Source organism: Ambystoma mexicanum, chromosome 7p, assembly GCF_040938575.1.
Source record: "Ambystoma mexicanum isolate Mex_15411 chromosome 7p, UKY_AmexF1_1, whole genome shotgun sequence".
NCBI lineage: Eukaryota > Metazoa > Chordata > Amphibia > Caudata > Ambystomatidae > Ambystoma > Ambystoma mexicanum.
In genome coordinates this window covers 863,578,361-863,600,977 of record NC_090939.1, presented here as the reverse complement: position 1 = coordinate 863,600,977, position 22,617 = coordinate 863,578,361, and the positions used below count along the sequence as shown (strand labels likewise).

The 22,617-nt window shown below is 45.6% G+C and overlaps 1 pseudogene; it reads right to left on the bottom strand.

Moving 5' to 3' along the window:
• Positions 1-15,615: 15,615 nt before the first annotated feature.
• Positions 15,616-22,617, bottom strand: part of LOC138526385 (P2Y purinoceptor 8-like) — a 73,952-nt pseudogene continuing 66,950 nt past the window's right edge.

The following is a 22,617-nucleotide window of genomic DNA, read 5'->3' as shown; positions in this document are numbered from 1 at the left end:
ATTTTGGACCCCTTTAAGCTGGCTAGGTTGGCTGACAAGTGTGTCTCCCACCGGGTGTCCCCTAAGGACTCCAGTGGGAAGGACAAGGACAAAGAGAAGGGGGCCTCTCAGAAAGCTGAGGAGTCCCCCAAGCAGTCACAGTCGGGTAAACCAAAACCTTCCTCTCCTAAGACCCAAAAATCTAGTGGGGATAAGTCATCTGGGGGTGGGAATAAGAGTAGTGGTCCACCTGCTGCAAAGCAGGCTCCCAGTGGTTCCAGTACCGTACCCCGCACTCCTGGCGCTTGTTGGGACTGTGGGGCTCTGGATCACAAAAGGGGTGACCCCAAGTGTAAAGGTAAGGCACTTGGAGTACAGGCTGTCAGCCTGACCTACCCTTACCCCGTGTCTGAGGTGGAGGCCACTGTCCTCCCCTCCTCTGCCGGAATCACATTTGGTGCTCCGGTGGAGATTTCCTTAGTGTCCCTTGGGGCCTGGGACCAGTACGCGGAAGTACTGGCGACTATCCCACAGAACACCCGTAGGTTTTTGAGAAGTGTCCTCTTGAATGTCCAGCCTTCTACTGGTTTGAGAGACACTGGGGCAAGCATGACAGTGGTGGACAGGACCCTGCTCAAGCCAGAGGACTATGAAGGTGCTCCTCTGCAAACCACCAGGTTAGCTGGTGGGCCTCCCAAATTATCACCTGTAGCCTTAGTCACACTCATGATTGGCGACAAGACAGCGAAGCTTCCTGTCCTGGTTCAGGACAATGTCCCTGCTAACATTTTGTTAGGGAATGATCTAGTAGAGTTGGGGTTGATCTCGGATGGTCTTCCCATGACTGCTGCTGCAGTCACTAGGTCACAGGTGACACCGGGTCTGGCTGTGGGTCAGGTACCCGAGCCAAAGGCGAGGCCTAAGGCAAGAAGAAGGAAGACCAAGAAGGCCACCTCTGTGGAGGGAGCACCTTCTCTTCCTGCTGTTCCGACAGCACCCATTGGGATCCATGCTCCGGACGGGCTGGGTCCAGTGGAAAACCCAAACTCCACTCCTTTGGGAGGAGAGACAGAAGACTCTCCTGTGGGAGAGGTTCTTAACCCAGAGGATCATCCCGACCTTCAATGCTTGTTAGCTGAAGGGGGACCCTCCCGGGCAGACTTCTGTAAGGGACAGAGAGAGTGCCACTCTCTCGAGGGACTGAGGAAACAGGCCCTGGCCCAGGCACAAGGAGAGGTGCCTAGGACATTCCGGATTTATTGGGAGGGTGAGCTCCTTGTTAGTGAGCCCACTAAGCCTGAACCTGGTGCCCGCAAGAGGTTGGTGGTACCCCAGGTTTACAGGCCCTTCCTACTGCAGTTGGCACATGAGGTGCCCTTGGCTGGTCATCCTGGGACCAAGAAGACTAAGCAGAGGCTCTCTGCCCATTTCTACTGGCCACGGATGGGAGTAGAGGTGGAGTCCCACTGCAGGACCTGCCCAACTTGTCAGTTGTCTGGCAAGACTGGAGGCAGTGTCATTGCCCCACTGCAGCCGTTGCCAGTGGTTGGCACCCCATTTGAGAGGGTGGGCATCGACATCGTCGGTCCCCTTGACCCTCCCACTTCAGGTGGACATCGGTTCATCCTGGTCTTGGTAGATCATGCCACCAGGTACCCTGAGGCGATACCCCTTCGGACGGTTACGGCCAAGGTGGTTGCCCGGGCTCTCCTGGGCATTTTCACCCGTGGTGGATTCCCCAAGGAGGTTGTCTCTGACAGAGGATCCAACTTCATGTCGAGTTACATGAAAACCATGTGGAAAGAGTGCGGGGTAACCTACAAGTTCTCCACCTCTTCCCACCCCCAGACCAATGGTCTGGTTGAGAGATTTAATAAAACTCTCAAGGGCATGCTTGGGGCTTTGGAAGAACCCCTAAGGATGAAATGGGATCTCCTCCTGCCATGCCTGCTGTTTGCTTACAGGGAGGTACCTTAAGAGGGTGTTGGTTTCAGCCCCTTTGAGTTACTCTTTGGACATCCCGTAAGGGGGCCCCTCGCCTTGATCAGAGAAGGCCTGGAAGCCACCCCTCTGGGTCCCGCCAAGCAAGTGGGGGACTATGTGTTAGGCCTCAGACAGAGGATGACACAGATGATGGGTCAGGCAACAGCAAATCTCAAGGCCAGCCAGGAATTGAATAAGTACTGGCATGACCTTAAAGCCTCGCAAGTGGATTGGACTTCGGGACAGGAAATCCTTGTGATGGAGCCTACCAAGCCTAGGGCTTTGGCAGACAAGTGGACTGGACCCTTCAGGATCATCTCCAAGATGGGCAAAGTCAATTATCTGGTTGACATGGGAGCCCCTGGGGTAGCCCCTCAGCTATTCCATGTCAACAGGCTCAAGCCTTTCCACAGGCGAGCGGAAGTCTCATGTCTCTTGCTAGCTTCTGGGCAAGAAGAGGATGAGAGTGAGCCCCTTCCTGATTTGCTGCCTAGCAACCCTCAGGATGGCTCAGTGGAGGGAGTACATCTCTCTCCAGATTTGACAACAGAGCAACAGAGGGCCTGTAGGGCTTTGCTCCAACAGTATGCCTCTCTGTTTTCACTGAAGCCAGGCCTTACACCGTGGTGTAAGCACGAAATTGACACTGGTGACAGTGTGCCTGTCAAAAGCAGGTGCTACCGTATGTCAGATACCGTCAAGAACCACATCCAGGCTGAGGTCGCCAAGATGTTGGATCTGGGTGTTATTGAACCCTCAACCAGTCCCTGGTCCAGTCCAGTGGTCCTTGTCCCCAAGGCAAGTTCCCAGGCGGGTACCAAGGATTGGAGGTTCTGTGTGGACTACCGAGGAGTCAATGCCGTCACCAAAACTGATGCGCACCCATTGCCCAGGGCTGATGAGCTCGTGGACACCATCGGTGCTGCCAAATTTGTGAGCACCTTTGACCTTACTTCAGGCTATTGGCAGATAGCTCTGACGGACCATGACAAGGAAAAGACGGCCTTCTCAACACCTGAGGGACTCTACCAGTTTAGGGTCATGCCTTTTGGGTTGAAGAATGCCCCTGCCACCTTCCAGAGATTGGTCAACCATGCGCTCAGTGGGCTGGAAGCCTTTTGTGTGGCTTACTTAGACGACATTGCCGTCTACAGTTCCACCTGGGAAGAGCATTTGACACATCTGGATAAGGTGTTGAAGGCCTTGAAAAGGGCTAACATCACTATCAAGGCCACCAAGTGCCAGATAGCTCAGGGGAAAGTTACCTATCTTGGTCATGAGGTAGGAGGGGGTCAAATCCAACCTCTCTCCAGTAAAGTACAGGATGTACAGAACTGGGAGACTCCCACTACTCAAACCCAGGTGAGAGCCTTTTTGGGCCTCACTGGGTACTATCGCAATTTCATGGCAGACTATGGGACCATAGCTGCCCCCATGACAGCTCTAACGTCACCCAAACAGCCTAGGAAGGTTAATTGGACCGAAGACTGTCAGAGGGCCTTTGATGGCTTGAAAGAAAGTCTGTGTAGGGCACCTGTGTTGAGTGCGCCTGACTACAGCCGACCCTTTATCGTCCAGACGGATGCCTGCGACACCGGAATTGGAGCTGTCTTGTCCCAGTTAGATGACAAAGGGAGAGAACACCCTATCATATTCATCAGTAGACAACTCAAGGGTAGAGAACTTAGGTGGGCTACTGTTGAAAAGGAGTGTTTTAGTATAGTTTGGAGCCTTAGGCGTTTTAGGCCCTACCTTACGGGGTCTACCTTCAAGGTCCAAACAGATCATAAGCCCCTGAAGTGGCTTATGCAGATGAAGGGTGAGAACCCGAAATTGCTCAGGTGGTCCATTAGCCTGCAAGGGCTAGACTTCACCATAGAGCACAGACCAGGGAAGAGTCACGATAATGCAGATGGCCTTTCCAGAAGGTATGTTGACCGTCTGGATGAGGGTGTCTATCCCGTGGGAGATTATACACCCTCCACCTCAGTCTGGGGGGGGCGACTGTGATGCTGGAAATGCATCTGAAGGACAGGGCCTCTGAATCCTTGTCCTTTTTCTGTTTTTACCGTGTGTTCTGTCACGTTTTCTGCCCCGGAGTCCATGTGGGACTCCTGGCAGTGCAGCTCTCTCTTTTGGTTTGGTGAACAGACCCATGGGATACCCTTATGGCACCCATGGGTAGGGGTACAACCCTGTGCCCCTAGTGTATGTTTTTGGGCACCTGTGGGTGGCCCCAGAGCAGGGTATGGGCTGGTGGCAGCTCCGTGCTGAATTTGACAGGTGCTCCGGGTGTCCTCCATTTTGGGATACCCTGGCCCTGCCATTGGGATCAGTTGATTCCTGATAGAAAACAAGATGGCCCCTGTGGCCTCTTGCTTTCTATGGCCTGTTATCTTGTTTTCCCAAAGTCCTGGGAAGCCCTGTCTCTGTCCCTTCCCCCTGACTGGCTGTTGGGTGGAAGTTCCATGTATGGTATTGTTGTGAAGGCCCAGCTAGACTGGCTGGAGCCTTCTCAGTGACTGTATGTTGTGGGTACCTCCTGTGGGTGGGACCTGGGTGAATGGAGTGTGTGACCAATATACACTCCTTGTTGTGGTTGTCTGGTTTCTGGCATGAGAGACAAAGACTGAGACAGCCCTGCCCGAAACTGGCCTGAATGCAGTGTGTAGTGTTGAATGGCTGGGTACTTGTCCCAATCCACATTCCCTGTTGTAAGTGTCTGGAAGGGAGGAGTGTGGCCTGAATGCACTGTGTGCCTGATTGGCTGACTGACTGGATGAATGCCCTGCAGTATGATTGGCTGCTGAGTGTGTGCCAGCAGCGTGGATGAGAGAGAGGATAGTATATCTGGGGACCTCTCACCACTGGAAAAGTGTTCAGAAGGGACCTTTGGTTGAGAAGCGACCATTGTGCTCCTAAAGCAGCCAGGGAGCTGAGTCTCCACTCTACGAGTAACTGGAACTGCTGATCCTCGACGTCCAGCTGGAAGAAGAAGACTTGCTGTGGCATTTGCTTCGACCGATCCGAAGGCTGACAAATTCGTTGAGGGCTGACCCGAGAGAGGACCTGGTAAGGCGCCCTCTTCCCGTGCTCCGAGGGACCATCGAGCACCGCTCCATCTTTGCCGAAGCGCCCTGGAAGACAGACCCTCGAAAGGCTGTCGACCCGAGACGGGACCGCTGAGGAGATCGAAGTGAAGCACCCGGACATCGACGCCGTCGAAGTCCATTGCCGTCGACCAGGGTTCGCAAGTTTGTGTAACCGCTGGAGGCCCGTCGAAGTTGTGTTGCCCAGCCGTGGGAACCACTTGACGCCGTGCCACCGACGACTGGAGCCGTCCGCTCCTTTGCCTAAGAACATTCAATCGAAGGACCCTCTCGTCCGCATCGTCGACCGCTTATCCTGCCGGAGAAAGTCGAGGACGACCAACACGCCGAGGAGAAACCTGCCGGTGGGTTTCCCGCCACCCGACGACCTCAAAGACTCGGACGACTCGACGCCCTTGCTGGGCCTCCGTCTCTACAATCTTTGCGGTCCAGAACTATTGTCACCGAGGTGCCCCGCACACCTCTGCCTTGCAGGACGCGACGCTCCGACGCCGACGAGCACCGCTTGGACGAAGCTGCCGCCTCATCGACATCGTTCTACCTCGTTTGTCGACGGACGTTCGACGCCCCGTGCCTCCCGCTTGAAAGGGAAGGCATTCAAGAAGGGCCGTCGATTCCCGATCGCCGAACAGCGAGTTCCTCGACGTTTGTCGACGTCTCTTCAAGGAGCTCGACTCCACCAGGTACATTGGGGGGGTAAAAACATTATAGGAGAGAATAAGACTTACAGAGCAGTATATGGACTGGGCGTGTGTTATATCTTGTTTTACAGGTTGCCCAGGTGGGGGGATCTCCACACAGAACTGTGCCTAGTGGTAGGGGCCAGTATTCTGCCTATTGCTCAACCATCTTGTTTTCTCTCCTCTCTCTATTGCTGGTTTCACTCTATTGGTCTGTGTGACATTGTACAGTATTGTTCATGCACTTTAATGAGATCTAGGGTGGTACCACTTTAGGATTGTATATATTTGCCATTGTTGATTTTTTCCGGAGTACAAAGTGAGTTATTATGATAAATGTACATAACCTTAAATATTGATTATATAAAGACTGTGTTCTAACCAATACAGAGTGTGGATATTCCTTTGTGGGGGCTTGGGGACTACACTGTACTTAAGAACCAGCCTGCATCACCTCCTGAGAAGCTAGGCCTTGATTGCTCGACCATTGCTACCGAATAGAGAATCTTGGCTGGGGTCTCCTGTGCCTCTCCTCCACCATATAGGGAGCGGAAGTACAGACACCCCCCACCGGTCGTTGAGGCCCGTCTCTCACAATGACACCAAGATACATTTGCTGATCACTCAACAAAATGAAGGCCGAACGAACAGGGATATCAGAAGAAAGTAAAGACCTCTGTTCTTTTTCTTTCTTTGAATCCCACTTATTGGCCTGTACCAACATATTTGTAGGTACATATGGCAAAAGTCCTGCTCCCAAGAGTAAGGAATATGAGGATTATGGATTTGGAGTTTTTCGCTGATCTGGCCAGATTGCCAACTATTAAGTATAAAATTATAAAGAGCTAAAAGAAAAGATGCTGCAGGTCAAAGAGCTTAATTGGATAGAGCTTTTGACTTCAATTACGAAACAAGATCTTAGAAGAGTAAGGCTCTTTATAGTTAAGCGCCCTGGTTCTTTGTAACCTCTGACTGCTCTGACTGCTTCAGCTATCACTGCAGATTGGCTAGAAAATATAAGTGTTCTCTATAAGACCAAATTGAATCCTCCAACTAATAGGCCGATTAGTGATAAGGGATTGCCTGTCTTGCCTGCCACTAAAACACAAATAGAGGGCCACTCACCTCTGCAAATCCATCTCAGGATCAGGGTCCAGACGGAATTTGACTTATATCATCCAGAGGTATAATGTAGTCTGGATGCCATGTTTTTTACCTTTGTAAAGTGCATGCTGCTTGATAAATGCTATATCCCGTTCCTAAAAAGGAAGTGTAATAGTTCCCGTTCACAAAAGGTGTGCACAATCTAAGCCAGGTAAATCCCAGATGAGCGCATTACTAGATATGTCAGGAAACCTTTGGGTAAGGCAAGTAGTGGCCCATATAGAGATTGGTGATGGGAGTACAAGTCCCTTATAGCAAATGGGATCCCGAGAGAACAGCCAACTCTCGACAATTGCTGAGAGTCCATTCACTACCCTAGAAGAAAGATATGTCAAGCTAAAGAAATACTTTAAGATAAAGAGAACATCCTTGTATTGTGTATGTGTAGATCTTCCTACTGCTTTTTTTAACGCTCTGAAGATCCAGTTTGTGGGTAATGCTTTTGACATGAGGGATTTCATACTCCTCCAACACCTAATAATAGAATTAACGAGTTGGGGTGGTAATCAAGAGAAACCAGCGTTTCGTATTGAGATTCTAAGCAAACCACTTTGATTCTTTGGTAAAAACCCATGAGAGAAGGATCAATCATGTGCAGGGTTGGTTTGCATTACTGTTTTTATTAGTGTTCAATGTGACAACACGTGTTTTGACCCCACACAGGTCTTTATCAAGGCAGTTTATATGATCAGGTTAGCTTGGTAAGTATGATGAGTGCCCTGTGAAGAGGGCCTCTGCAGTCAGGATGAGCAGTCGCTGTGACCGCTCATCCTGACTGCAGAGGCCATTCTGGCCATTTAGCATGCTACGTAGCAGAACAACTACCAGAAGCTCTTCACAGGGCACTCATCATATGTACCAAGCTAACCTGATCATATAAACTGCCTTGATAAAAACCCTTGAATCTCAATACCAAGAGCCGGTTTCTCCTGATTCCCGCCCCAACTCTATCCTTTCAAATCCTTGGAAAGAATTAGCACTGTCCCATGGGACTCCATAAACTGGCAGCCGGACGTATGCCACAAAAAAACTCAGTGCGGCATCTCTATGTTCCCAGTGCTCTAAACCTTGACAGCAAACATAATAACAGAATTACACTCCCAGGCTTGGGTGTAGGTTCAAATAGACACCAAAGGCCATTTAAGTAGAAACTGAAAATGGCATTACAAAGGTTTATTTGGACTTTTACACATTTTAGGCCTACACTCTTCCTTAAAGAGGAGCCATCCCTCAATTTTTGATTGGTCATCCGGTGGAACACAATGCTGTGCTTTGCAAGCGTGCATTATTGATTTTACTCTGGAGGGGCTCCAACTATCACCAAACAAACTCTCAGACTACAGCCCTGAGAATAACTAAAGGTTAATCCCGGGGGAAAAACTAAATAATTATTTTACAATTCCCCATAAAAATGGATGCCAAAATAGTGGTCTATCAAATAAATGTAAAACAGAGTTAGTAAGAACGTACTCCTCTCTGGGGTTTAAATTTGGTGTCTGAGATGGGAAAACTTCAGTGCAAAAGTGTGAAACGCTTTTTACGAATGCAACTTTTGTCAATATTTTGGTCTATTCTTCTTGAATAAGAGGTCTGAGTAGAATAATTTAATCCTAGTGGGCCACCCACCATGCCTAACTGAACACACTTAGAGAGCTTATTAAAAAGAATATTCCACAACTAATGGGCCGGGATTCAATTTTTCCTTAGTTTGCGGCATTGGCATTTAGTAAATTGGACTTATATCTGGGTCTCATTAGCGTTACAGATTCATTTTAAAAGCTACATTAGGCGCTAGCACGATAGGAGCCAGTTATAAAGAGGATATTGTTTACTGCAGGGTTGTCCAATCCCCGGGCCTTGTGGGGTCTGGAATCCTGATGGGTTTTCAGGATATCCCTCATTCATATTCAGGAGCAAAAATGTCCATACATTTAGAATCAGTGTATGCAAATGGATCTCATAAATATTAATGAGGGGTCTCATGAAAATCCAACATGGATCAGGCCCTCGAAGCATGGAGTTGGACATCCCTGGTATACTGCAATACACATAAGAGACTAGCTGGCATACTATATACTATAACTTCAGACTCTATGCAAAGATATTTGCGTGATGAAGGCTTCTATAAGGTGTGTCACTTTTATCTGCATTTTAAAAATCAGCTCCCAATCGTTAAAGCTATAGGAGGTGCTTCGAAAGGAAACTCATATGTGGAAAGAACATGCCCGCTCTATAGATCTGATATCCAAGACCTTTCCCATGTAATCCCTTTATGGGATTACATGGAGGGCCGGACGTGCACCAGGCTAGTCGCCTTTCTTCCCTGATCTGACCCCCTGCTGACCTGTCCTCTGTCCTTTTGTCTTTGTCTCCCATGTTTTATCTGTGCACCCCGAGACCTACGGGCATGTGGCACGTTAGAAGAATTAAAATAAATAAATAAATAAATAAATAACCAAATAAATAAATAAATGCAAATGTTCCTTTTTATCGTCTGAAATGAAGGAATGTTTGAAATCTCCCTTCATTGAATGTAATGTCTAATCTATTCAAGAAGCAATACATGTGTTGTATAATGCGCCAGACAATGGGGATCCGTTTTAGACAATTCCCTTTTTTTGTTTTGTGTATTGTTAAAAAGGATCTCTCTGATATAAACACTGAAATAATGTTGTTTTCTTTGCTTTAAATTGTGTGGTTTAAACGGAAATAGAATAGCAAGACAGGTTTGACTTAATTTGATATCCCATCCAGGCCCACGGGCTGAATGACCAGTTTTTGTGGTCTAGTGATGGGGGCAAAGTTGCCTATAGCGTTAAATCCTGTAGAGAGATCGAGGACGGTGGGACATCTGTAGCCTGTGGATCAGCCTGGAGCTTAAGATCATCACAGGTTGAAGTTAAGGCTGATTGACTTGCTCTATGAAGTCTCAGCAGAGTTTGAGTATAAGCCTGGATGTTGTTTATTTGCAGGTAGTGGCTAAATTGGAAATATGCGGTTCAGTGACTTAGTTTTGCAATGAAGTGGTTGTTGGTGACCTCTTTGCAGTTGTTGGCCCTAAGGCGGTTGGGCGAACTTGTTTTAGGGAGTGTAAAGCCATAGGAAATGATGAGGTCTGAGGTTGGAGAAGTTTTTGGAAAGGAATATTAGACCCGTTGAAGGAATCCAGTAGTGTCTGCTGGGTGGGAGGCATGCTGGTAGGGCTGTCTTGGGTGAGGTGGAAGTTGAAAGGGTAGTGGGCTTGGCAGAGATGTAATTGCGTCGCAATGGATTTGTTATAAGTATGGTCACAGAATGTGCTGCGGCGGGGGTTGTTTGGGGGGTATTGGTAGAGGAGAAAGGGCTACAGAATTAGGTGATAAGTTGGAACAGTTCTCTGTTTAGGCATTCTGCCTTCAATAGTGCAACAGGCCTACCTTTGTACTTTAGACCAATAGTGTTTGAGATTGTGTGCGTAGGGCATTCTGCTTGTGGTTGCTAGATTTGCTTGTCACTTGCGGTCAAGGGTGTGGTTGGTAGATTTAAATGTTTGCAATTATGGTGTGAACCATCTGGCCGCTTGTCTCTCGATCTAAGGGGAAGCAGTGCATCAAAGGCTTTGGATAACAATGGTAAAAGTTTGAGCTGCAATCCTTATGTGAGATTGATTTATTTATTTATTTATTATTTCATTTGTATAGCGCACTAAACCCGGAGGCATCGAGGCGCTGGTTTACAGGAATTACAACAATAAGTGAAACAGTTAACAACAATGTCTTAGGGGATGGGGGGGGGGGGGTCCAGTGATGCGATCTTAGGAAATGAGACCCCCCCATAGTCGCCTCATGAGTGAAAGGCAGATTCTTGAGGTGATTGGGCATGCCCCAGTGTGAATGTTCGGCTCTTAGAGATAAAGTGCAAGTGGGGTGGGGGTTTGGAGGCTTCCAATGATTGTGACAGGTTGGTACAATTCTACGGTCATTCAATTTACAGAACTGGGTTTTGGGGCCGTCGGACAATGGTGGGTGGGGAAGCGGGCAGAGGAGGGAGAATTCACAGGATAAGGCGAAAATGGTCAGATTAAATAAGTGGGTGAGAATGTGAAAAGGTGAAGCAATTCTTGGAAGGAGCACCCAAACCTTTCCACTCTCCCATCCAAACTATCCATCAGCCTCCCACCTCATGGCCACTGTGCATACATTGTAAAGATGGAAACAATGGCCTTGCGGTGTCACTATTAAAGAAGTATAGTTATGTCCTCCAGTTTGTGTCCCTGGTATATGTTCTCGCCTTCTCACTATCACCCCTGCACCATTCGGTATACACCACTAAGTCAAACAATGGCCCTATGTAAAGGCATCTTAATCTAGGGCTGCCTCTGCTCTCTGTTATTGTTTACATTATACGTCATTTCCGTTTGAAAGGACACCCTGTTCTGCAGTAAATAGAAAGTGCATATGCAAACTTGAGATGGCATGTAGGCTGTTTTTGGCACAGTGATGAATGGATCACACTTGTGAACCTCATCCTAGATGTTGAACGAGACACATTGAATCCAAAATTGTCAACAACGCCCACGGCGAGAAATGAGGCAAGGCATGCTACATTCACCACATGATCTGCTGGACATCTATAGGGCAAAAACCCTATTTCCCATTGCATGTTACCTGTTTCCATCCTAAGAGCTAGTGGACCTCTGCAGGGCAAAGGCCCCTGCTTCTACTGAATATGAAGTGATATTGGGGCAATTACACTTTCCCCAGTAATTTAGAGAACTTGTTCCTGTATGCCCTCCTGTGGATGCCTGGGTGTGCCCCGTGCGAGCAGAGCTGGGCTGCATGAATATTAGACGTATTCTGCTAATTAGGCCTTTATTAATCTGGTGAGACCGTTGGACCAACCCAGCTGTGCCCTGTATCACAGAGCCTTGGAAGATGACCGTTGCCTGTGAGCAGTCTGGAAAGTCCACGTTCTTGCATATGTATGGCTGAATCTGGGCCTCTTGGACCGGGATGAGATGATGCCTGGGCCAAAAGAGTTAAAGAAATCTGTGTCCACCAGTGTCAAATAGTAATATGGGCAGTGCGGGCGAAGTTTAACCCCTTAGGTGCCAGGCTATTATGCAAGTCTATGCAAAAAGGACGAGCATACTCGTATGAGTAAATATTCCCCAGCCGATGAAACATAGTAGACTTTGAACACAAAACCCAGGTAGGTTGGAGTGAAATACCTCACAGTCAGCAAAGAGAGGAGGCAACCTATCTCCTGACCTGCTTCAGGCTTGGCTTGCTCCCCGTGCAAACATCAACAGGGGTGAGAAACGGTGGTTGCAATGAGGCTTGCAAATGCCCTTATGGCAGGAAACAGAGCGGGAGAGTGGCACATGTTTTTCTGTCTTGCAAATGGTATACTGTGTGGAGTATCAGTTTGTCGATCCTTCTTAAGAGGTGCAAAATCATGTCCAGTGTCATGCTAAGGTCAAGGGCTCTCGATAACATGGCGCTAATATGTGCTGTCTCCAACTATTTGCCCAACGCAGGGCACCAGCTATCACATATACTCTCAGGAGCTGGGGCACGTCTGTAAATAAGCAGAGGTCATGATTGGCGTTTTATGTATCTTAAATATGTAGCTGTATGGAATTGATTTTGGGATCCGAAATATATAATATCTAACAGAACGGCTTTTAATATTTGTTGCTTGCTCAAATGCATTAACCCATCGAGTGCGGTAACTCCAATGCTTGTCTTTGGAACTCAAGCCACACAAGTGCACTCAAAGTGTTACCTGCATGTTGCTTCAGATGTTGCCAAGAGCCTGGCTCCTCTAGTCTGCCCACGCTACTCCATTCACCATCCAAGGTTAAAGCAGCACTCGTCCAGTCCGGGCAGAAGGTCGTCTGTTTGACAGAGTTGTTAACTCAGGAAGGCACTTAACTTCCCCCCGTATATTTAATTCTTATACCTTTTTCATTAATTGATCTCTAGCAAAGTTATACCTCCTTGTCCCAAAGTGAAAGATCTGCTTCCCATGCATAAGATCTTTTTCGATGATGCGATACTTGGCCATCAATACATTCCTGCAGTCCTCAAAACAGCGCTGTTTTGTTTCACTGTAGACATTTGGGGTCGATTCATGAAACGGCTTTGTGCGTCCCTGCATGCATAACATTTTATGCACGCTCTGTGTATTCATGGAATGTTTCCCACTAAGTAACCCTATGCGCAAGTAGCGGCCGGAACACCCACAACACGCCCCCAGGGAAAGCAAATCCAGCCACTTACACCTACCTTTGCAGGCTCCTCGGCTGCAAACTCATGCACCCTGGTAATACTGCATGGGGTCCTCTGCACCAAGCCAACACCCCGGTGACGTTGTGTGGGATCCCTGGTAACTGTTACCAGCACCCCGACCATTTTACGTAACACGGGTAATTCTCCGGTCAATCCGCGTGCGAACCCCCGTAAACCGCAGCTGTACCCTGCTACTCGGTGTATGCGCATCCTTAACTGCGACCAGCACCCCAACTACATGCACGCACCCCTAAATTCCAGTCGGACCTTACCTTTGTGCGGTGATTCCTATGCGATTGGGGCCTTGTGACTGCTGTCACGTGGCGGTATGATTGGGAGCTTTGCATGCTGATTTCCCCGACGTGATGTTGAACAGCCAGATCCATGAATATGCTTGGTTTTGGGTCGTGCTGGGCGAGCGATTTCCTCACGCAGGCCGTCCCTCGAACTCCACGCGTAATGCCTTTTCTTCCTCATTCTGCGTGGAAAATTGGCACTATGCAGGTTTTGCCCCCTATTTAAATCTCTGTGCAGGCCTGACCCACACTCTATATGGAGACTCGCGCCAGGCATTCAACTGCTCGGTTCACAGAGGCGTGCCGGACCTGCGTGAAGTCCCCGCAAGTTCCGTAAAAGTCTTGCAAAGTTGATTCCATGAATCGACGGAGGGGGGTTTGCCTGCAGAATGGCCTGCAAAGTCCCTATTTACAGCACAAAATATTCCATGATTCAGGCCATTGATGTGCTACGATCTGGCTGCTAAGAGCAATATAGCAGTTTGCAGAGAACATTTTATTGTAGTGTCTATATCACAAATGTGAGTTGTTGTGCATGAAACACTATGCTGTGCAGGGTATGGTTGAGAGTAGATTAGAGACACCCTGGGATGTAATGTCTGTCGGTGGGGCATGCAATTGGAACAATGTACAGGTTTTTGCTTACCTTACACATATTTATAGAGTGATTTTCTCTGAATAACATGTTTTTCTTAATTCAAGTGTTGAAGTCAAGGTTAGAAAACAAGTCTCTAGGTTTCACAGTCAACAGCTTAGCCACTAGACCATATGAAACACCGTGTATAGGCGTGTTATAAATGCCATATCATATCATATCATATCTCTGCCATCTTAGAAATATCGGTCTCAAACACTGAATACATTCTCATTACTTCTCCAATACAATACTTGACATTACTCTCCATCCAGAGACCTTATTGGGGCAGAAACACTACATATCCATATTTGAGGTCATTATTGATGTCCTCATTTATATATTGTGTGTGATAAAATATCTGGAGCTCTACATTATGTCATAGGGAAGTATTGGTGAATTAAAGACTCTCAACTATCAGGACATTTTCTAAACCCGAGGTACATTTTCATTCTCGATTGTCACTTAAAGCTATGGGCCTCGTCAGGAGTTTGGTGACAATTCTGCGGTAAATCTGCCAAATTACTGCCAAACTCGATAAACATTACCTCCAGAAAAAGTGACAGTAACAGAATTACAGCCACTTTTTAAATGCACCGTCAAACTTGTTACGAGGATCTTCGTGTTTTATAGTGCAGGAACCATCCACTTAGAGGCACACAGATGTTATGGATACACATAGCGCAAATACAGTGTGTTTAAAGTCTTAGCAAGATAACAGTCACACCTTACTTTTGCTTTCCAGCCCTACAATAACACCTGTCATTTCAAATCACATACTTGTTGGTTAAGAATTTTTATGCAAAGTGGTAAAGTTGCAGATTGAAAGGTATTGAAAATCATTTAATCTTGTAAGAGATTTAGTTTTATTGGGTAAATTCGGGATTTGGCTGTATTTTCTTACTGTAAAAATATTGGTGGTAATTTTTGCGGTAAACTTGCTTTACATTTAGAGTGGGTTTGGTATCACTCTATTTTAGTGACCATACCTTGTTAGCTTGTATTTGTGGTAATTTTAGTGGTATCTTACTTTGCGGCATTTTCAGAATTATCTTATTTCTGTGGTATAGTGGTGAGCATGTTTTTTTATTATACTATAACCCCATCATAAAGCAAACCTTTCCTTTCTATTAGAATGCCTTCTATTGGCCTGTAGAGAGCCCCAGACTTAGAACACCTTAGAGAACCCAATGATTTTATTCAATGCGCCACCTATTGCGTGTGGCTGGTATTACTGGCTTATGTACCTCCAGTAATGTATGTGCCTGATTAGGCATCCCTTCCCATCAGCATGCAAGGAAGGGATCACTCATCACATTGCACACAACTCTCTACTTTGTAGATGTCTATTACTGACTTTCTCTTGTTTGCTATTTTAGTTAAAATGATAAATTGGTAATTGCACTACTACACTGATATAAACATCCCCTCTGTGCTTCACTTGCATAAATAATTCACAGATGCATGAATGACACTACAGTCTCAGTTGTTTTTATATATATTTTGTATTACATGCCATTTACAAACCACAAGATCTTACCACATAATATTTACAGCATCACCTGCAAGATATAAAGAACAAAACAGAACATGCAGGTATTTTGCAAACATTAATTTATGTGATTACACTTTGAATATAGAGAGAGAGAAATAAACATATAATATTCCTAACCTCCTCGCACTGCAATAAATCCTAACCACACCCGTACGGCATACTATCTGTTCCTCACTTAGCACTTATCTTACCAAGGACAGTAATCTTTGAAGTCCCCGCACAACCTCCCTGTTTTTCGAAGTCCCAGTCTCCGTGCAAAACTCCTCCGTACATGTGTGGGGAGCGCCATCTGATTAGATTCACAGTCAGCGCTCGACCCTCTGAGACAGCACCGTCCGTCTGTCTCCTGAACCCAGCACGAACTGCCAACTCCCCTCATTTATTTCTGGAAAACTCTCATTCAGCCCCTTGTTGACGTGGCTTGTCTGCCTACAATTTCTACCAATCAGAGTAAAAAGAATGTGCCCAGTGCCAGCCTTTGTTTTCAATACAATGAAGACTTCATGTCCAGAGTAACTGTTTCTTTTTGCTTCCTGCATTTTACATACTTCTGTCCTCCACAAGCTGAAGAAAACGCTAGTGAGCATTTCCTCATGGAAACAAATTATTTTAAAAAGTGCACTCACGACATGGATTGTACCTCATTGTGTATAGAAGACTGCATTATCATTTCAGAAATTAGAAATTTAGTAATGTTAGTAATGTTAATCAGTTATACATTCTAATGTAGTCTTCACACATGAAGCATCCAATATAAATTGTGCACCTCATTATTTTAACCTGGCAGCACACTAAGTTTTTTTTTTTTATGTGTGCTCTGAATTCCTGCAGTTTCAAACTGGGCCTGGCTGTTTTTCTCTATTATACATTGTATGCTGGCAAAAATGCTGTATTTTGTATGCTAGAAAGAATGCTATATATTGTATGCTGGCAAAAATGATATATATTACCTTACAATCTCCTGGCTAATCTACAATCAGATTTCTGCTCCCGGGGTCGAAACAAAAAAGCATGAATATCCCCCTAAGTTTTGTTGATTCTGAAGAGGCTGTGCATGTAATTGAAGTAGCATTTTAGTTTGAGTTGACTTGCATTTGTCTGTTACCATTGCTTATGATGGTATTGATGTGCAACGTGGTATCAGTGTTGATCATTGGAGAAGTGCTAGGTTTTTATTTAATCATCAATGAACTCCTTCATACTATCGCCGACTTAGCAAAGTGATGCAAGTACTACCAATGACCCTGACTCCAATTCAGGAAGGTTTTTTAAATACGTCCGATATTAAAAAGTCTTTTACAATACTTCAAATACAACTTTTCTAGAAAAAATAACAAAATCATTACATTAAAAAAATGACTTTCATCCGCCTAGCACTTTCATTTAAGAGAATTCTTAAGTGCAAGCATATGACTATGTAGACTCTGTACTTTGAAACACTATGATAACGTTGATCATATCTTCTCTGATTTGAAATCAGTCAAAACACAGTTAATTTATCAGGAGTCTTCCAACGAAGACGCATATCTTCACACAAAAGGTACTGAATCTTTCCTCACGAAGTTATAAATACTCTGGGCCACTACAAGGCACATGTATAACATATAACATTTCCCTTTCACTTTCACCTTTTACAATTATCATCCTCTATCCACTTTCCTTACTGGTCAATAGCCAAGGATGTCACTGCCACACATACACTAAGAACGTTCAGGTTTACTGCAAATTGAACCCACTTTATGGGTTGAAATTATTTGGTAATTTCAGGACTGGAAGGCAACCGTATGATACAATTATACAACCAAGATGTGTCAATTTGTTTCCTGTCCCGTGTATCATGTTGAGGTATATTTATGGAAAGCCACATTTGATCTGACTACTGTTCTTGTTAGTCAATTTCCTCGCACTGGTGTCTTAATGGAAAGAGGACAGACTTTGGAAAAACAGAACAAAGAGGGTTTCATAGGTGTTTCATAATAAACATACACTGATTAGATCAGAGCAATCCATGCAGTAATTGCCCCATTCCCAGTTTATAATAAATAACATGATCTTAGATAGGCCAATGGATAAAAAGGCATAACACGTTCAAGATTTAAGATTTGTGTGGCTCTCCTGGTGTGCATTGAATTATTGTTGTTATTATTATGGTATTTATTGAGCACGGGCCTAGCTTCGAGAAGCAACTGAGAGCTTTACAATCGTATACAACAGCACAGATACACAACAGAGCGCTTTATACAGGTATAATATGATATGATGGGTTATTTATAACATGCTTAATACCCAGAGGTTTCTAAGCGCGGACCCAGGAATCGAACCTCTGTGGCTCTGTGTCGTCTTGCTTCCAAGGCGAGCATGTTGCCGCTGAGCTATCCTCCCGAGATTGTACAGATGCATAACAGAGCGCTTTTCAGAGGTATCAACAGAACAGATATACAGCGGGCGTAGGATACCGAGGGGCACAGAGAAGGGGTACAGCTGTACAGGGTGACGGAGAGTGGGGGTTGAGCGGCGTCTAGCGAGTCAGGTGGTGCAGGGCGATGTGATGGTCTAGGTGTTGGGGAGGAGAGACTTATTGCATCCTTATCAGAGAAAGAGCAGAACCTTTGACTTCCTTTTACAAAATACAAATGGGTCTGTAACATTAATATGGGGGAAGCAAAACCCATACCTGAAAATGGCAGGTAATCCCTTCAGATCATGGTTAAGTCATTACACATGTACAAGAAAAAATGTAAAAAGTGCAGGGTTCCCATAATTAAGGTCACAATGTAGACAATACTGAAATGTCTAAAGGGGCGGCTTTTCATTTGCCACTAAGACAGGTGGAAGAATTGGCATGAACCTCCTTTGCCTTCAGTTTTCTTTCTCCCAAATACCCTCTGTTCCCTAAGTGTACAGTATGCTTTGGAATTGGTTGGGTCAGTACATTACAAAAGTGAAGTTAGCATTCTGTGCGTTATCACTCTACTATCATCTCATCCATCTGTATCATTCGCATCAGTATGTGGCATTGCAAAAAAAAGGATGTGCGAGAAACATATATCATATAGAAAGGGGACTGCTCTTGCTTACTAGGCATTTGTTGGATAGCTTCCTCCGAATAATGTTCTCAAACTCAGTGGCAAAAATCACATTGGTGTATTCATGGCAACTACAACGCAGCGTCTGAGTTTCTCTATCACAAATGATGAAGCCATTTTAGAAGTCTGAATTTTATAAAATGTCAGTTTACCAAGAGTCTTACAACCTCAAGTCATGGGCTCTTGAGTGCAAATAAATGATCTTAGTTGGTCAAGTTGTTATGTTAGTGGAATAGAATGTTCGTACATGTTGCTGGTATTGTTGTTGAGCATGTTCGTCTTCGTACAGTGGAAGAGTTTCTTCTCCACGTTCTTCCGAAACTCTTTCGAACCAAAATAGTAAACAAAAGGATCCAGGCAGCAGTTAAGACCAGAAATTGCCAGCGAAAACTTGTACTCCACATACAGTGTCTGATTCTGTCCACTGTAAATGAGATGGAGAATTTTCAATATGTTACTTGGACGCCAGGAATACAGTAAGGAGTGCCACAATAAGACAAACTATCTGCAATTTGGTTTCTTTGAGTTGTATTGGAGGTGAACGCAAGAGACTCGTTATGATCGAGATGTAGCAGATCGCCATAACAGTCATAGGCAGGAAAAATGTCAAAGCAGAAGAACTTCCAAAATACACGTTGAAATGTTTTCTTGAAGGAAACATGTCTTTGGGCAGCACATCGAAGCAAGTGACTATCTTCAGTTCCTTTACGTGGAAAGTCAGATTTGTGTACATGTAGGGTGAGACAATCATCAGAACAAACGCCCAAATGCTGAGGCAAGTCACAAGAGCAGTTCTGTTGGTGGTCAAGGTTTTTGAACGCAGTGGATGGACAATTTTCAGATAGCGTTCTATGCTGATGCTCATCATTGTCCAAACGGAGCAGTGCATGTTTCCATAGAAAAGTACAGTGACTATGCTACAAAACACGCTTCCAAATGACCAGTTGTTTCCACTCATGTAGTACACAACTTGGAATGGGAGTGTCACCGTGTACAGCAAATCATTGATGACCAGGTTAATGGCAAAGATGATGGTTGGGGTCTTTGGACGAGCGTTAACGCAAAGGATCCACATGGAAATGGAATTGAAGAAGATACTGATGATGAAGATGAAGAGATAAATGATGGGCACAACCATCTGCAACTTTTCATTCTTGAGCATCTCCAATGTGGAGTTGGATAGCGAGCGTGGGATTGAATTTGGCAGCCTGCTCTCATCCGAGCCCAACATGCTTCCATTGGTCATCCTTTCGTAGAACGCAGGGAGTCTTTTCCAGATATTTCTGTGAAATATAAACATTACAGTTTTGATTAAATGATCATTGCACCACGTACTGAAGAAGATGCAAATTTCAAAATGTGTATAGTTGTACATTTACTTAAACAAATAATTATCATGGATACACAATTACATGATGAATTTCCATGGAACTGAGCGTAGGGCCCTTTGGGTAACGTGCATGCAAAGGACTGGGATGCAGATTAACTCTGACACCAAATAATGGCACTCAATTGTCTAAAACAGGGAATTACAACGGACATCAAACCTACAAGGGGTTGTGATAAGCTCAAGGGGAACGTCTAAGTATACCTTCTATAAGGGGTGAGACTGTGATCAGAAGTGTACTGTCAGGTGGACAACTTATGCCTACCTCTAAAGCAAGCCATCTTCAACACTATTAAGTACATGGTATATCATTGGCTCTCAAACTATAACGCCCTTCGTTATATGGCACTCTATAATTGGATGGCATGCTCGTGCCATGTCTGAAACATTTAGTTCACTTAGCAGGATGTAAGCTCAGACCCAAGTGCCAGGAAGTGAACTTTATTTTACCTCCCCGCCCAATTAGTCCAACGTCTTTCATCACCCATGCCTTCTGCCATGAAGATTGTCTTTGAACTTGGCCTTGCAGTGTATTCTTGTCTCTGGGAATATAAGGGAGTATGGGCATGCACTATTATAGTTCTGGAAGTCCATGCCCAACAATTGGTTGGCACACTCGTGTCATGCCTGGAACATTCGGTTCACTTAGCAGCATGTAAGCTCATACCCAGGTGCCAGGAGGTGGACATGACTTTACCTCCCCACCTAATTAGCCCAACGTCTCTCATCACCCATGCCTCCTGACATGAGGATTTTCTTTGAACTTGGCCTTGCAGCGTATTCTTGTCTCTTGGAATATAAGGGAGTGCAAGCATGCACTATCGTGGTTCTAAAACTCCAAGCTCAACTCTATTTCCATCCTTGGCTCACGTGACAGGAGGCCACGATATGGTCAATTTTGCGGCATTTAAATTTCTTAAATGAATAAAACTTGGCACAATTGGTGATTCAGCTCCTCACGTTCACCGTCTTCAAGAATAGATAACTGGCATTGGCTGCTTTGACTTTGACACCAGGCCAAACAGCCTGACATTCATGTCTATGATCTCAGCTAATTCTTACTGCAACACAGTTCTCGGCTTTTCTTCTCCATGGGTCCGGACATACTAAATTCATGACACTGATGTCCAGTTTCTATACAATGGCGGCTCTGCCTGCAGTCTATTCACTATGTACAGCCAGCTTCTAAGGTTACTTAATCTACTTGCGTTACAGCATCTGTACAGTTATTGAACAGCTTGCATTTTCTGCAGTGTGTCGCACACGTGCACTCTTCTTTTTGCATATAAAAGTTTACCCGATTCTTTACTTCGTCATTAGTTTCTATAAGGTCCATATATTTTCTTCAGCGAGTCTTCTTAGGGCGTCACGCTCGTCTCTCGTGACATCACCAGCTCCTCTTTTACTTTTTTCATATTCCTTCGGGTAGTTCCTCCCTCAGATTGTCGTCTCTTTGGGAATACATTTGATAAGGTTTTCTCATAGGGTACCTTCTTTCGAATATTCTCTGTGGTATGGTCACAACTGCTGGTGTCAAGCATGGCACAATCTCAGGCTTCCAACATACAGGAGCTAGGGTGTGGGATTTCCTGCAGAGGCATGCAACTGTTCCTCTACATTCCCCCCTCTGGTCGATTCATCGACCGCCTCTTCACCAGTTTCCACATCTTGATATTTTCTCTTGAAGAAGTGCTTCTTGGGAGTCCAGATCTTCATCACCCCCCCTCATGGTGTCGGATGATTTAAAATGTTCATCCACGCTCCATGTCATGTAGCTGCACTCTCCATTCAGATAACAATAGACACATCGTCCTACGTGCTTCTTATGATTCTTTGGATACAGGAACTTTGTTCCCCCAGGTGCTACAATGCTGGCCGCTATGTATTTTCTGACATCTTCATCAGTCAACTCCTTAGGTCCAAACCCTGATTCGACATTAATCATGATCTTCATTCCTAGTGCTTTCTTTGCTGTCTTCTTACATTGGGAAATTATTATCTTGATCACACAGACTCCAAAAATCACCATCACTGATACTGTTGTAAATCTCCCCCCGTCTCACCTGGAATCGCTTCTTGTTCTGTTCCGCGGGAGGATTCCTCTTGTGGATGGATCGGGTCTTGTATAGGCTCGCTCGAGTCTCGTCCGACTGCAGAGCGCGTTCAGAGTTTCGGGAAGCTCGCAGTTCCAGGATGTCCGGGAAAAAAGTAGCGGTTGCTAGGGATGAGGATTCCGGGAGCAGAATTAGAGGGAAGGGCTGAAGGGAAGGAAGAAGGAACCAGGAAACTAGGTATAGTGGTTTTGCCAAACAGCACACACACGTCAAGTCACTACCTAATGATAGCGTTGAGACGCGCGGGGCCACGGGGGCGTGGCCAATTTATAGAACGTGCCGTGTGCGGCGTGAAGGCTGGTGTGAGGCAAGTCACTTGGCACGGCCATGTTGGGAGTAACAAGGAATACAAGCCCC